This window comes from Bubalus bubalis, chromosome 4 (genome assembly GCF_019923935.1).
Source record: "Bubalus bubalis isolate 160015118507 breed Murrah chromosome 4, NDDB_SH_1, whole genome shotgun sequence".
In the NCBI taxonomy this organism is placed as follows: Eukaryota; Metazoa; Chordata; class Mammalia; order Artiodactyla; family Bovidae; genus Bubalus; species Bubalus bubalis.
Genome location: NC_059160.1, coordinates 102,490,198 through 102,502,389, shown reverse-complemented (window position 1 = coordinate 102,502,389; position 12,192 = coordinate 102,490,198).

The window sequence follows — 12,192 nt, the reverse complement described above, 5'->3', positions numbered from 1 at the left end:
CTCAAGCCCCAAACATGCATCCCCAACTAAGAAAAAAAATGTGTCCAGTTCATTGGACTGATTCTCCTACTCAGAATGGCCATGATTTCACTCAAGCAAGAACATAAACTCAAAGGGCTTATCAAATATTCATTCATGCAATATGAAGCCACAATATGTTCATTGAGAGAATTTCTGTTAACCAATTATTTCCATCAACTTACATTTCCAATGATAATATGGCATTCCAATGATACATTAATGATAATTATAGATTGATGTCTTAAGTAATTTCCCCTCTGAAATAATCATTACTATAGCAAGTGTGTTTGGCCAAAATATTGTTGAAATATATGTGTTCCAATTGTTACTGAGGCAAGTGAGAAAGTAATCTACTAGGAAAATAGGAAATATAAACTGCTAAGTGATTTGGTAAGTGAAAAAGACAATAATTGAGGAAGGTAAGTAATAATAAGGGCAAGATGGTATGCTTTCTCTAATACCTAGAGTTACTCTCTTGAGTTCTTGGTTTTTATATCATTTTGATTGGCATAAGTTATGCCTAGTAATACTGTTATTTGCATACTTATCTCTTCTTTCTGGAGAAGGCGATGGCACCCCACTCCAATACTCTTGCCTGGAAAATCCCATGGATGGAGGAGCCTGGTAGGCTGCAGTCCATGGGGTCGCTAAGAGTCGGACATGACTGAGCGACTTCACTTTCACTTTTCACTTTCATGCATCGGAGAAGGAAATGGCAACCCACTCCACTGTTCTTGACTGAAGAATCCCGGGGACAGGGAAGGCTGGTGGGCTGCCGTCTATGGGGTCGCACAGAGTCGGACACGACTGAAGCAACTTAGCAGCAGCATCTCTTCCTTCAGATTATAAATTATTTAAAACAAGGGTAATCCCTTATTTATCTTTGCTCCCTCCTTTGTTTTTATAATGTATATATTATAAAGAGCAGTGTTGATTGAGTTTAATAAAACAAAAGTAAGATTGATTGTAAAGAGGAATTTCTGTAGTTCAAGATCTTAAAAGTGTAGATATCCCACAAATTGATCTAATGGAAAGGACGGTGATGAAAGTGAGTGGTTGATTTTTGAAGTTAAATATGATTGCAAAGTTTGAGGGATTCTGAGAAAAAGGTCTTAAAAGACTTGATTAATATTAAGAATTCTTAATTACTAAAATAATGCCCAAAGTTGGAATAATATGGAAATATCGAGTATTTATGGTAAAAGTGTGAAAGTACAAGTCACTCAATCGTGTCCGATTCTTTGCAACCCCATGGACTATACAGTCCATGGAATTCTCTAGGCCAGAATACTGGAGTGGGTAGCCTTTTCCTTCTCCATCTTATGGTTCAGTTCAGTTCAGTTACTCAGTCATGTCTGACTCTTTGCGACCCCATGAATCACAGCACACCAGGCCTCCCTGTCCATCATCAGCTCCCGGAATTCACTCAAACTCATGTCCATCAAGTCGGTGATGCCATCCAGCCATCTCATATCCTCTGTTGTCCCCTCCTCCTCCTGCCCCCAATCCCTCACAGCATCAGGGTCTTTTCCAGTGAGTCAACTTTTCACATGAGGTGGCCAAAGTATTGGAGTTTCAGCTTCAGCATCAGTCCTTCTGATGAACACCCAGGACTGATCTCCTTTAGGATGGACTGGTTGGATCTCCTTGCAGTCCAAGGGACTCTCAAGAGTCTTCTCCAACACCACAGTTCAAAAGCATCAATTCTTTAGTGCTCAGCTTTCTTCAGTCCAACTCTCACATCTAAACATGACCACCGGAAAAACCATAGCCTTGACTAGACGGACCTTTGTTGGCAAAGTAATATCTCTGCTTTTCAATATACTATCTAGATTGTGTGTTTAATTTATTAGCTCAATTTTGTCTGACTCTGTACAAGCCCATGGACTATACAGTCCATGGAATTCTCCAGGCCAGAATACTGGAGTGGGTAGCCTTCCCCTTATCCAAGGGATCCTCCCAATCCAGGATTGAACCCAGGTCTCCCATATTGCAGGTGGATTCTTCACCAGCTAAGCCACAAGGGAAACCCAAGAATATTGGAAAGGATAGCCTATCCCTTCTCCAGCAGATCTTCCCAACCCAGGAATCAAACCAGGTCTCCTACATTGCAGGCAGATTCTTTACCAAGTGAGTTATCAGAGAAGCTGATATCCAATGTCCAAAGTTGGAATAATATAGAAATACAGAATATCTTATGATAATAAGTGTTTAATTTTTTTAAATAAGGATAAAATAGAGATGCTGAAAGACAATAGTCATAAGAAGATGGAAAAGTGGCATGATCACTTGGCATAGACCATAAAGAAAGAAACTAGTCAGTGACAGTGTCATATCAATGGGTCTGGAAGCAACAGCAGAGAACATGGAATTTACTGACTTCACCAATGATTATAAGATTTGAAAATTCTTTAACAGCAGGACACAACAAACTGATACACAAATAGAAGAGCTGTCGAACTCTGTTACTTATACACTGAAGGACAGAGGTCTGCCAATCAGAGCCCTAGAGAGCATTACATCCTGGAAGAGGGTAAGGGCAAGCTAGGGATGTAGAAGGCAGTTTACATAGGACTCTAAGTTATCTAGATTTCTAGGACTCCCTGTGGATTGACTAATTTGTATAATGTCAGTTTCCCAACTCAGGGACATAGGAGCTATCCCCAGATATTGGTACCTCACCCTGGGAAAATTAGCATGCTGGGAGAGATTGGGGGCAGGAGGAAAAGGGGACAACAGAGGATGAGATGGCTGGATGGCATCACTGACTCGATGGATGAGAGTTTGAGTGAACTCCGGGAGATGGTGATGGACAGGGAGGCTTGGCGTGCTGCAATTCGTGGGGTCGCAAAAAGTCAGACACAACTGAGTGACTGAACTGAACTGAACTGAACCGACAGTGGGCTTGAACTATGAAAGCCCAGTAAGATAAGTGATTAGGGTGTGGACTTAATCAGCTAATCAAGAAGAAATTGGGCTAATCAAGAAAGAATCTACCTGGAATGCGGGAACCTGTGTTCAATTCCTGGGTTGGGATGATCCCCTGGAGAAGGGCATGGCAACCCATACCAGTATTCTTGCCTGGAGAATCCCCATGGACAGAAGAGCCTGGCGGGCTACAGTTCATGCGGTCACAAAGAGTCAGACACGACAGAGACTAAGCAGAGCAAGAAGAACCAGCCAGCCGCTAGCTAAGACTTGAAATAAAGTCAAAACCACATTTTAAAAAAAGAAAGAAAATCTAAAACTTATATTAAAATCTTGAGTGCTAAGTTCAAGAAAATGGAGAGGGAGAAGCTTCCTTCCTTTCCAAATGAAAATTCATAGTTGCTCTTTATAGATCTTGTCAGAAGATCTGATCTCTTTAGAACTAAGGAGCTACATTAAGGGAGCATCTGGGAATATTTGATCAAAGTCTATATCATCATATATAAAACTTTAACAAATATGAGAAACACAGAATTCAACTTATCCCTTCAAGATTTAGAAAAAAATTTTTATAAGAAAATACTATAAATACTATAAAACATGACTATCAAGTTGTAGAATTCCTAAATCTGGGTCCTCAATTTACCAAATACAGAACTATTCTAAATAGTTTCAAGGTTAATTTCAAGCACAATGATCCTATGAGGGATGTATCCTTAAGATGTTACATTGTATTCTGAAAGAAATGCTCCTCTAATTCTGATTGACCTCTCAGAATGTTTTCTTTGCTCCATCATATATCTCCATGCACACATACCCACATACATACACACACATACATACACACACACACTCCAGACCTCTGTTAACATTTTTACTGGATAAATTATCTATTATATTTTTGATGATTTCTATGAAGAAGATTAAACATTAAAATTATAGAAATTGTTACAGGATATTCTAAACATATGAAGTTGATATTCATAAGAAAAATCATACACCCTGGTGTTGCTAATAAGAGATTTAACAATGACCCAAATGACCATCAGCGTGACCTAGTATAATATATTTTGTGTTCCAATATCTGATTCTTAAAAATTAAACTAGGATCAAAGAAAATTGCACCAAACAAATTAAACAGCAGGAAGGTTTCATTCAAGACTACTAGAATAGGGTAGAGAAACTGAACTCAACTCCACTGAAACAAAAGCAAGAAAGTTTTTAAGTACTAGGGTGAGCTATTAGAAAGGTAGTGGAGGAAGGACTTTTGTGGGGAGGGTGGTCAGTGTGATCAGGCCACCAGTGTGTGCTAATTTTCACTTATCTAATTTATATACTCTCCCACAGACCCAGGGAAATATAGATACTTTTTTTTTAATTAAATTTTTTTGGAGTGCAGTTTCCCAGGTGGCTCTAGTGGTAAAAGAACCTGCTTGCCAACGCAGGGGACATAAGAGACACAGGTTCAAACCCTCAGTCAGGAAGATGCCCTGGAGAAGGAAATAGACACTCATTCCAGTATTCTTGCCTGGAGAATCCCAAGGACAGAGGAGCCTGGTGGGCTACAGTCCACAGCGTCACAGAGTCGGACACGACTGAAGTGACTCATGTGTACACATATAGTTGCAATGTTGTTATTAGTTTTGGCTGTACAGCAAAGTGAATCAGCTATACATATCCCCTCTTTTTTTGGATTTCCTTTCCATTTACATCACCACAGAGCACTGAGTAGAGTTTGCTGTGCTATACAGTAAGTAGGCTTTCAGTAGTATCTATTTTATACATAGTAGTGTATGTATTGGAAAAGGCAATGGCAACCCACTCCAGTACTCTTGCCTGGAAAACCCCATGGGCGGAGGAACCTGGTAGGTGCAGTCCATGGGTTCGCTAAGAGTCGGACACGACTGAGTGACTTCACTTTCCCTTTTCACTTTCATGCACTGGAGAAGGAAATGGCAACCCACTCCAGTGTTCTTGCCTGGAGAATCCCAGGGATGGGGGAGCCTATGAGAGAGAATGCCCATAGACGGGCTGCCGTCTATGGGGTCGCACAGAATTGGACACGACTGAAGCAACTTAGCAACAGCAGCAGCAGCAGCAGTGTATATATATCAATCCCAATCTCCCAATTCACAGCCTCCTTCCCCTCCTGGTATACATACATTTGTTCTCTATGTCTGTGTCTCTATTTCTGTTTGCAGATAAGTTCATCTGTACCTTTTTTCTACTTTCCACATATAAGCAATATTATATATTTTTCTCTTTCTGACTTACTTCATTCTGTTTAACAGGCTCTAGGTCCATCCATGTCTCTGCAAGTGACACAGTTTTGTTCTTTTTTTATGACTAATACTCCACTGTATATATGTACCACCATCTGCTATTCCTCTTTTAATGGACATTTAGGTTGCTTCCATATCCTGGCTATTGTAAGTAGTGCTGCAACAAACACTGGGATATGTAAGACTACACATCAAGGAGAAGGCAATGGCACCCCACTCCAGTACTCTTGCCTGGAAAATCCCATGGACAGAGGGGCCTGGTGGGCTGCAGTCCACATCAAAGCAATGACTCCCCGGTCCTAGAGAAAGACATTCCTGGGTTGTTACTCTGGCTAGAGGTTGAGAGAAGGAATTCTTTGGTAAAGAATTTAGAATTCTAAGGTTTTTAAAGTAAATGCTCAAAGAAGAAGAAAGGGAGCTACTGTCAGAAAGAAACCTGTGAAAGCTTTACTCAAGCTGAGTGGAATATTAAGGTCATTTTGGTCATTTGGAAGAGAAATTTTTTAGTGCTTTCAACTACATTGTAAATTTCAATCATATGCTTACTTATCTGTGTAAACCAATGTCTCTTCATCATCAATTTATTTATACATTTATCCAGTATCTACTACACGACCTACATGTGATTTAGCTAGAGAGAGGTAAACTTTAATGAGGAATTTAAAATGTTAACAAAACAAAGAGGAAGAAGTGAATAAATTGCTTCAGAAGAGTAAGTAAAGCATAGGTGTCTATGTGCTCTTATAAGTTAGGGTGTGTATTTAATGCACAATTATATTCCAAATGACTTGGTATAACTCACTAAAAAAAAATTAAACAGCAAAATTAATCCTTTTACAAACTGTTTTTTCCCCCAATTGTCTACCTTTTACCTCAACATTTTAAAATCAGATGTTTATTCAAGACACATTCATATTTTTATTTTTTTATTTTATGGAATGCATAAATGTATATGAAAGTCATATTTTATGGGTACTAATTTTAGAAAAGATTAGTACATTGTTTGACTTTTTATTTAATATTTTGTTCTGCTTTTAATTTGGATTGTTGCTGCTTTTGAAAACCAACCCTAAATATTGGCCTCTTTGCTACTTGGCTATATGTCTTTGTTCTATTTCTTAAAAAGGAATCAGTTTTACAACATATACTTTTCAATGTTTTTATTTTCCCACTCACCTCAAATAAGCTAAGGCAATGGCACCCCACTCCAGTACTCTTGCCTGGAAAGTCCCATGGATGGAGGAGCCTGGTAGGCTGCAGTCCATGGGGTCACTAGGAGTCGGACACGACTGAGCAACTTCACTTTGACTTTTCACTTTCATGCATTGGAGAAGGAAATGGCAACCCACTCCAGTGTTCTTGCCTGGAGAATCCCAGGGACGGGGGAGCCTGATGGCCTGCCGTCTATGGGATTGCACAGAGTCGGACACGACTGAAGCGACTTAGCAGTAGCAGATGAACTTGGTTTTGGTTTCTGATTCCAGAAATGGAAATGTCACTTTCCAGTTTAACTTTAAAAGCTTCCTGTTGTTGACTATATATATAGTCATGTGACTATATACTATAGTATACTATATACTATAGACATGTGACTATATACACATGTCAATAATCCATTGTTTAACAGTGAAACCTAGGTTCCTGAAAAAACAAGCAGGTGGAGAGAGGACAATTACTCATCTTAGGAGATGAGATTTTTGAAGAGTACTTTTATAGAAAGTGTTTTAAAACACATTTATTTCCATTAAATATCCCCGCCATTATAAGCAACAAATACACTGAAATAGTAATGGAGATGCAGAAAAGTCCTTTTTCTAGCTTATTTCACAGCAATATCATTTCTCTTCATACTTCCCTCACATTTTTGTTAACAAATATTTATTATTTTTGGTTGTGCTGGGTCTTCATCGCTAAGCACAGCCTTTCTCTAATTACAGTGAGTGGGGGCCTTCTCTTGGCTGCAGTGCACGGGCCTTCTCTTGTGGCTCTAGAGGGCACAGGCTCAAGTAGATGTGGCATGCTGGCTTAGTTGCTCTGTTGCATGTGGAATCTTCCCAGACTAGGGATAGAACCCATGTCCCCTGCATTGAAGTGGATTCTTATCTGCTGTACCACCAGGGAAGTCCCCTCCCTTATATTTTTAAAGCACTTTAAAACTTTTTATATCACTTATCCCATTGTAAAGTTTAAAAACTGTTCAGTTCCCTTATAAAAGCCCAACAGAACCAACATACACTAATATTTTATACCACCCATGTATTTATCGAATTTTGCTTGTTATATGATATATAAAAGGCCTTTTAAATTATTGAATGCCCAACAAAATAACTGAACTTAAAATTTTTCTAAAACTACATATAAAAACAAGTGTTCTGAGAGCTAGATTTTTCATTTGAGTGGTAAGGGGAAAATAATTTACAAACATAAAGCAAGTAAAATTTTTCATATATCACGTCAATATTACTGATTTTTAACTGGGTGTTTCTTATATAATTAGAGTGCCACCTAGCGGGGAAGTACATTAGACCAGGTGTGCTTCAGCAGTTCTAACAAGACAGTTCCCTATTTTTCCATCTTGCTAGTAAAGCTAACCTAGAGAAGAAAATGGCAACCCACTCCAGTATTCTTGCCTGGAGAATCCCATGGACAGAAGCCTGGCGGGTTAGAGTCTATGGGGTCTTAAAGAGTCGGACACAACTGAAGTGACATAGCACAGTAAAGCTAAGATATGAGATGATGATTGTAGTTCTGACGAAGAAGGTTCTGTACAGAATGGAGGGAAAATATAGTCACCCTGAAAGCCAATGGTGTAATTATACAGTTTGTTTTCTGAGAACTGCAGACTTTCTTAGCATAAAGATTCTCAGCACAGATGATTGTCCATTCCTCTGCCACACACACCAAGACACTTGACTAAAGTCTAGCATGGCTTCTATCAGCAGTGTTCAAAGTCAAACATTTTCACCTATCTGCTCAAACAGTGGCATCTTGTTTTCTCAGAAATATTTCCCAATGCTGAGTTCTTCTCACTTCCAGGAAATGTATCTTTACTTCTAACCATAACCCCACATGTTATAACCTAAATTCCTTTTCTTCTGTTCTTTCCTCAGTGGAACTGGAGAAAGAATCTATTTATTGAGTTAAAACTGAAAGCACTCTTGCAGATAAAATAGGCCATTCTACAGATGACAAAATTGAAGCTCAGTTTTAAAAAGTCAATTGCTTAGAAACTTCCCAGGTGGTCCTGTGGTTAAGAATTTGCCTTGCAATGCAGGGAACGTGGGTTCAATCCCTGGGCAGGGAACTAAGATCCCACATGCCTCAGAGCAACTAAGCCTGTGAGCCACACTACCAAGCCCACACACCACAATCAGAGAATCCACAGGCTGCGGTGAAAGATCCCACGTGCTGCAATGAAGAGCTGACTCAGTCAAATAAATAAATATTCTTTAAAAAGTCAATTGCTTAAATTGAAAGAGCAAAGTAGTGCCAGAATAGGATTGGTCTCTAGAACCTGATTTGATGAGTTAAAACCCAGCAGTCTCTCTACTCCGTAACACTGTGTGTCTCCCTCATTTGGCTGTGATCATCTTGATGACCTCAATCAAATGTCACAAGACGTGTGGTTTGCCCTCAGTCTGCTCTTCCCAAAGCTTCAACACTTTTCCAAATTCCCACCTCGTTCTTCTTTCCCAGCACATAGTACCTCCCTCAATACTTATTGAGCCCCTCACCTAGCATAGCTACACTTCTAAACTTCTTTTCCCCCTTTGTGCAGACCTGAGACATGCTCACCATAAGAAAATGGCCTTTGTATGTCATGGCTTACAATGATTACTGCTCTGTTTAAAATATATTGAGTAAATCATCATTTTTATAGTCTATCAAATTGGATTTTAGCCAAGTATAGCAGTAAATGTGACAAGTAAGGATTAACCCTGACTTCCTATTCTCTGAGAGTTTGTCTAGATATGAAGATAAAGCCCTTAGTGACAGAAATTATAAAATCTATTTTGTGGTTCCTCCTACAGAATATTAGCCATGCTTATATTCGTATCCTATGCCTGTTGACTTCAATATATACGCCTGTCAAGCAACTAAGTGACTTGGCATTCCATTCCTATTATTGCTACAGCTACTTTATCACACACAAAGTAAAAATTATTATTATAGAATCATGGGTTCTGGTTTTTGTTGTCATTCTTATGTTCAAATTCCTACTTGTACGTAAAAATATTCATTTACTCAATAGAGAGTTTTTTAAAGATATTGGCTGCTCTAAAATGTTACATAAAATCTTCCAAAGAATCAAACTACTGTTGGTTTTTCTGCCCTTGATGCCACTTAGGAACACTGACCTGTAGGATACTTATATCTGGAGCCAATTGTTCATTTTATGCCACTCAAACACACATGAGATGGCAGGCAAACACCCTGACATCAACCGGAGACAACAACAAAGAATAAATCACTGTGCTTCCAAGAGATATATGAAAGAAAGCTCATGAAACTGAGAGCAGTGCAGTGAAACTTGGAATACAATGACATAAGGCAAAAAAAAAAAAAAATGAATTCAGACAAAGGAATCCTTATTTATATTCAATAGCATATTCTATTATGATTGTCTTTATTTCTCTTTGACTTAAAAATACAGTCAGTGCCCAGTTCAAGTTATTCCTTAGTATTTATAAATCATTTTTAAAGTCTACAGTTACATGTAATGTAGACCCAAAAAAGGTATAATTTTGTTCAAACAAAATAAATACAAACACTAAAATCTAGAAATCAGGGGTACTTCTCCTTAACAATTAAACAATTCCTTTTTGGTTTGAAGAATTGCAGTTGTAAGGAAATATCAATATTGGAGAGAACCTACTTCTAACAGTACATGCAGAAGGCTGCATTTTAATTATCTACCAATCTGTCTCTCCCACTACTCAAGGTCCCTGGAGGGACTATCTTATTTATCTTCACATCTCCATCTTTGAACATACTTTTTATCACAAAGGAATTCAATAAATGTTTGTTCAAATAAGCTACATCCAAGTGCTTATTGAATTGGAGATTAGAGTCAGAAAAACCTTAAGATTTTTTCCCTCTTAAAATTCGGTAACCTACAGAAGTTGATATTCAAGTTTTGTTTCAGATATTATCAAATTTTACATATGTTCTAGAATACAGGCAAAATATAGTCAAGATTTTTTGCATAATTTTGCACATGTCAAATTGAATCTGGTGTTAATAAAGGGGAATAAAAAAATCCCATTTTATTCCTCTCACATGGCCCCCAAGTTCCTCCCTTTCAGCCCTTAATTGACATTCTATCTCAGTCCTGTGTACCTCTCTTCCCATCTCACTACCCACCTTTGCTTATAACTATTACCCAACACTCAAACCTCAACTTAAATCACACCTCACCAATGAAGTATAATATCATGTCCATAAGCACTGAAATCAAAGGGAATTGGGCATGATTTCCGGTTATGCTTCCTTTCTCTATAGAACATACATTGTTATAAGGAAAATATTTCAAACACCTAACACTGTACATAGTGTACAAATTCTTAGCACTTTTTGTCTTGAGGTCTATCACCTCTTAACTAATACCTATAAGGAAAGTGAAGTCACTCAGTAGTGTCTGACTCTTTGCGACCCCATGGACTGTAGCCTACCAGGCTCCTCTGTCCATGGGATTTTCCAGGCACGAGTACTGGAGTGGATTTTGCCATTTCCTTCTCCAGGGGCTCTTCCCGATCCAGGGATCAAACCGGGTCTCCCGCTTTGTAGACAGATGCTTTACCGTCTGAGCCACCAATACCTATAAAAGTCAGCAAACTAATATGAATCTCCTAAGTATTTGCCCCAGGCTCCACTCCATTAACTTGTCAATCTTCTGTTCTCACGATTACCTATCTAGTTTTTCTATTTATATCACTCTACTCTTGTTTTGATATCTACTCTACTCTTGTTCAGAGAAGGCAATGGCACCCCACTCCAGTACTCTTGCCTGGAAAATCCCATGGATGGAGGAGCCTGGTAGGCTGCAGTCCATGAGGTCGCTAAGAGTCGGACACAACTGAGCAACTTCACTTTCACTTTTCACTTTCCTGCATTGGAGAAGGAAATGGAAACCCACTCCAGTGTTCTTGCCTGGAGAATCCCAGGGACGGGGGAGCCTGGTGGGCTGCTGTCTATGGGGTCACACAGAGTCGGACACGACTAAAGCGACTTAGCAGCAGCAGCAGCAGCTACTCTTGTTACTCTTTGTTATTGTCACTGTTTTTATCTCTCAGCTTTGGTAGGGTTTCTTGAACTTCTGTTCCTACATTCTCCTCTGTGCTATTAATGTGTAGGCATTCTCACCTCAATAAAAAAGAAAAAAAACTCCTTCTGTATTTCTAACACATTATATTATTTCCTTCAGCTCCCCATACCACCTGGGAAGAAGGACTTAGGCAGAAAGCACTAATCTTTGGGCAATAACTGGAAATGAATCTGAGAACTCTCCCCAGTCAAAGACTAGACTCCCCTTATGTACAGGGAATTTTGCTTTTATAGTGGAGTGAGACAAGAAAGTTCCAGAGAGCTAAGATTTCTAGCAAGAAGAGGGGCCCTGCACTGGAAAAGCAGTATGAAAACACAGAGAGTAAAGTGATGTATTACTTCAGATAGTGTAATCATAAATGGCCCCACAGAGAAGATGATATCTGAGCAGAGGCCAGAAGAAAGAATACAAAACATGTGATTATCTGGGAGACAAGTATTTCATAACAAAGGAAGAAAACCTACAATTTATTGATGTTGACTCTTACAATGTTTAAGGAGCAAGGAGTATACCACTTGCCTAGAACAGAGTAAGTCAGGATAAAAGCAGTAAGAAATAAGGTAAAAAAAATCCAACTGATATAAGACCTTGTAGGTTATGGTGAAGACTCTGGATTTAATAGTAAGCATGATGAAA